Here is a 5,564-nt window from a genome sequence, read left to right as displayed (position 1 = left end):
ACTTTAACCAGAGCCCTTTGCATAATATTTTACTGTTGCTACACACTTTCTATTATTTGACTAGAGGAACACAACATATCGATGCATTTGAAACAATAAAGTAATAAATATTTTTCCTTACCCTGGGCAGAAACAGAGGATGATGAGAAACATTGACAAAAATTTAATCAAGCCTTAAGGACAAATAATATCACAGTTTTGAATAGGAGATTGGGTACCTTGGAAGTAATCATGAAGAGGTGTTTTAACTCCGCAATAGGCTCTTTCTTATTCCTGCTAGGAATGAAGAAGCACAAATTGAAAATGAAGAAGGAGGGAATAAAACACTGACTGTGTGTAAGAAAGGTGACTTGCAAATTATGAAGCAGTTAGGAAAATGTTTATTATTTTCTTATCATTTTATAGGCTGTATATATTTGAGAATTAATATTTGTCCTTTGGAGGGTGTGTGTGTATGTGTATGTTGGAGCTGTGTGTGTGTTTTAGTCCATTTTCCTACTGCTATGAAGAAATGCCCGAGATGGTAATTTACAAAGAAAAAGAGGTTTAATGGACTTACAGTTCCACATGTCTGTGGAGGCCTCACAATCATGGTGGAAGGTGAAGGAGGAGCAAAGGCACATCTTACCTGGTGGCAGGCAAAAGCATGTGTGCAGGGGAATTGCCCTCTATAAAACCATCAGATCTCATGAGACTTATTCACTATCACAAGGACAGCATGGGAAAAACTTATTCCCATGATTCCATTACCTCCCACCAACTCCCTCTGGAGACACATGGGGATTATGGGAGCTACCGTTCTAGGAGAGATTTGGGTGGGGACACAGCCAAACCATATATCAGTGTGCCTGTGTGTATGCATGTGCACGTACATAAATTTTTTTACTTGTGACTGATGGACCATCTATAAAAAAAATCAAAGAGAAGAGACAGGGTCTTACTCTGCCTCCTAGGCTGGAATACAATGGCATGATCATAGCTCATTGCAGCCTCTAATTCCTGAGCTCAAGTGATCCTCCCTTCTGAGTAGCTGGGATTACAGCACATGCCACTATGCCCAACTAATGTTTTGTTTGTTTGTTGTGGAGATGGGAGATGGGAGTATTGCTATGTTACCCAGGCTGGTCTTGAACTCACTCCTGGCCTTAAGTGATCCTCTGGCTTTAGCATCCTAAACCACTACGATCTTAAAAAGGACCAGTTTCCTGGATTGCCTCTCTCCCTACATCATTCACCATCTGCCATCAACTCTATAGAGTCAAGGGCTATCCCTGCCTTTTCAGTAGAAGCCCTCAAGAAGTCACTCCATAGGGACTGTCTTGGGCTTTAGGAAGTGTACAGGGTTGGGGTGGGTGGGAAGGTGAGGAGGAAAGCCACTCTTTCAGGTGGGGTTGGAGGGGGATGGAAAATGGACCACAGAGGTTCAGAGAACAGGCCCTTTGTGGAAAGGGGGAGACCAAATAATGCTGCGGTGTGAAAGCAGGTGAAACAGGCTGCAAACAGAAGGAGCCCACAGGAGACCCTGCTCTGACAGCTGAACATCCTGGGGTCCTCAGACTCTGATAAAAAAGCACATTTAGCCTACAGCTTTAGGCCCTTCCTCCTACCCTTGTAGACTCTGCCACAAACATGCCCTCCAAATTGATTCTATCCACTTGTCTCTAGTCTGCTGCTACTATTTTAGTCTAAGGCCCTCTTCCCCTTTCCTGGGTTATGGTCACAGACTCCTATCTGAGTTCCCAGCACCAGATGCCCAGTTGTTTTCATCTCTTAACACATTCCACATATGATAGCAAGAGAGATCCTTCTCAAATGCAAATCAGACGTTGTTGCATCCCAATCCCAACCTCTTCAGTTGCCCTTCTCTTTGTCCTCATGGTCAAGTTCAAGCTCTCTAGTGTGGGGACAGATGTTCCTTTATAATTTTTCTGCTTATGTCTCCTGCCTCAGGCCTCACAATTCTCCACCTCACAGATGATGTCTCAGCCATGATGAGTTCCTCTCAAATCCTTTAGGTTTCAGAGATGTCATTTCCCCTGGGAACATTTTCTTGAATCCTCGTTCCAAGCATATGTCCGTCTTTATGTTCCCATAGCACCTGATCATTGGATCATGGTAGGGTTTATCACAGTCTTGTGTTTGTCTGCTTACTTGTCTGTATTCTTCACTTCTCAAATATAGTCTTCTTTGTTCATCATTGTAACTCCTTTCCCCAGAATGGTCTCAGATATTTACACCCATCTTCCCCCTCTGTGAAGGGAATAAAGGGATATATAACACTGTATTAGTCCATTCTCATGCCACTATGAAGAAATATCCAAGACTGGGTAATTTATAAAGAAAAGAGGTTTAAATGATTACAGTTCCACATGGTTGGGGAGAGCTCAGGAAACTTACAATTACGGCAGAGGCACTTCTTCACGGGGCGGCGGGAGAGAGAATGAGTGCAAGTAGGGGAAATGCCAGATGCTTCTAAAACTATCAGATCTTGTGAGACTCACTATCACAAGAACAGCATGGGGGAAACCGCCCCCCATGATCCGATTGCCTCTACCTGGTTCCACCCTAGACATATGGTGATTGTGGGAATTAAAATCCAAGGTGAAATTTTGGTGGGGATACAGAGCCAAACCATATTAAGCACCATCCTCAAAATAGCCTTCCAGCTGAAGACAGCTAAGGCACTCATGCAGTCTTATTTTGTCTCATACAAATAATTTTACCTTTGAATCATTGTTCATTAATCTAGATTTTATCCTGAGGCCCTAAAAATTGTTTATCATCTTCTGGGAGATCTTAGTCCTAGATGGTGTTTTATTCCACAGGTTAAATTTACACTTGGGCCAAATCTCCATCCTTGTGGCCTGTGAGCACTGAATTTGGGACTGAAGGCCTGGGACTAACTGGAGGTGTGGAAAAGGAGGAGGGTGTAGCGCTGTCCCCAATGATTTTTTTTTTTTTTTTTTTTTTTTTAGGATTTCTGGTGGAAAAGGAGAGACACTCAGGAATCCCCAGATAAACATGGTTTAGCTTTTGTAGTCAGATCCTTTCCCCAAATTTACTGCTTCTTTCTCCACCACTTCTCAACCCCCCAAACTGAACTTCCCTCTTCAACACACTCCCTTGTGCCCTATAGACAGTCACAAGCTTGACCTATGGACAGCATGTATTTCTTGAGGCAACAAAGGTAGGAAACCCTATTCTAAAATGTTTCTTACACTTTTGGCTCTGTCTAAATTCTCCATTTTTCAATTAAAATGGAAACTAGAATAGAATTCTATTCTAGTTATGGATATAATCAGAACACAATAAAGCAGAAAGATTGCTTCAGGCTCTTCTGTTAACGTTCCATTTATTCAACAACTCTTTATGGGGACTTGCTATGAGGAGGCACCAGGCTAGGCACCGCAGCTACAAAGGTGAAGAGAACATAGGCTCTTCTTCAAAGAAACTTACACTGTAAGCTTCATAGTTATGAAATCATGATTGCTTACCTAAAATGTTCTTGACCTACATTCTTAGATATTTTGAGTCTTGATAAATTTGTTTATTTTTTTCATGATTATACAATGTTGATTAGCTCAGTGGAATCCAAGATGTTCGGCTAGCCTTCTGATCCAAGATAGTGGACCAAACATTTGTATTTACTCATTGTGCCTCTCCATACTTCTCTGAAATAAAAGTGTAGATCTTCAAAATTAAACATATCTATAAAGCAAAGGGAACAGAAGGGGACATTATCAGCAGATTAGACATTCCAAAAATTTTTTAGAAAATAAAAGGTAAATTGAATGGTAAGATATGGAATTATTAGATGCGTTTGGAAAACCAACAGCATGAACAAGATAATCCAAGAAAAACAAGTTGTCCCTTGGAGAAAATGGGAGGAATTTGAGAAATACAGAAGTGAACTGAACAATAAATACAGTCATCCCTTGGAGAAAATGGGAGGAATTTGAGAAATACAGAAGTGAACTGAACAATAAATACAGACATCCCTTGGTATCTGTTGGGGACTGATTCCAGGACCTCCCTCAGATACCAAAATTTGGATGCCCAAGTCTCTGATATAAAATGGTATAGTATTTGCATACAACCTATGCACATCCTACTGTATCTTTAAATCATCTTTAGATTACTTATAATACCTAATACAATGTAAATGCTCTGTAAATACTTGTTATATTGTATTGTTTAGGGAATAATGAGAGGAAAAAAAGTCTGTTCATGTTCAGTACAGATGCAACTTTTTTTTTTTGCAGAATATTTTTAACCTATGGTTGGTTGGAATCCACAAATGTAGAACCCAGCTACAGAGAGCTGACCGTAATTAAAACGAACAGCTTCTATTTGGTGTACTGAAAGAGAATTGGGAAATCATTAAATCCATAAAATAAGAACAGGATGGAGTGAAAAAAGCTGGACTCTGTGATGAAATGGACATATATATGGATAAGAACCAGGAAAGTTTTCATAAAGGAAGTGCCAAACTGAGCTAGTTGGTCAAATGAACTATTCTCCAGGTGGATGGGGCAGGGCATTTTAGGCAGAGGAAGCAACAAACAAAGCACAGAGTGAAGCCCAGGAAACTACAGGTAGCTGCAGGGAGATGACGGGGCTACAGTGTGCATGGAGAGAGGCCAACATGGTGAGGTAGGCAGGAGGAGCTCCCGAAGGGCTCCAGCCTGGGAAGCCAGGCTAAAGAGGTGGCACTCTATCTTGTCAGTAATAAGAAACATTGACATTTTGTAGAGGTGATGAATTGAGAAAGGGATTTATGTGGTCAATTGTGGTTCTGGCTGATCACCCTGAGTGCTGTCTGCTAGAAGGATTCCAAGGGTTAAGTCCTGAGGCGTGAAGAAGAACCGATCTGTAAGACAGCTTAACTAAGGTGGTAGCATTGGGATAAGGGTGTGTGTGTGGGGGGGGATACAAAGTTATTAAGATGGTAGAATTGATGACAACATTTATCTTGACAGAGAATACAGGATGAGGAGCAGATTTCAGAGGAATATAATGAGCCCTTTTTTAGATCTTTGTGAATGTTCAGAAATGGCAGCTGGCGTTGCATAATTGCAAAATTGGGGCTTAGTTAGTTATTGGCTTCTGAGAACATAACTACAGTTTTTTTTTTTTTCCCTCTGTCCCACTCTTTGAAAGGGGGTGGGGCTCAAAGAGTGGTGTGTGTGTGTGTGTGTGTGTGTGTGTGTGTGAGATAAATACTTATATGCAAATTTCTTTAGATTTTTCTTTATCTCCTTCACTCCTTTTCAACATTTTGGCTGGTTGTTCTGATATTACCAAGGTAATCCACAATTATGGCAAATATTCAAACAAAACAAATTGTAGAAAGTCCAGAAAGAAACCTCTGAAATACCTTTTCCAGAGACCACCATCATGAACAGTTTGGTCTACAGAATTATAAATCTTTTAAAGTATATAGTATATTCTTTTATGTGGCCACTCATTATATTTTATGGGATCTTAGTATTATTGCTTTTAAATTCATTTCTTACATTTTAAATCTGAAACACTTCAAATATGCAGAAAAGTAGAGAAAATAA

This window comes from Nomascus leucogenys, chromosome 1a (assembly GCF_006542625.1).
Source record: "Nomascus leucogenys isolate Asia chromosome 1a, Asia_NLE_v1, whole genome shotgun sequence".
Taxonomy (NCBI): Eukaryota; Metazoa; Chordata; class Mammalia; order Primates; family Hylobatidae; genus Nomascus; species Nomascus leucogenys.
Note: the sequence above shows the minus strand (reverse complement) of the source record.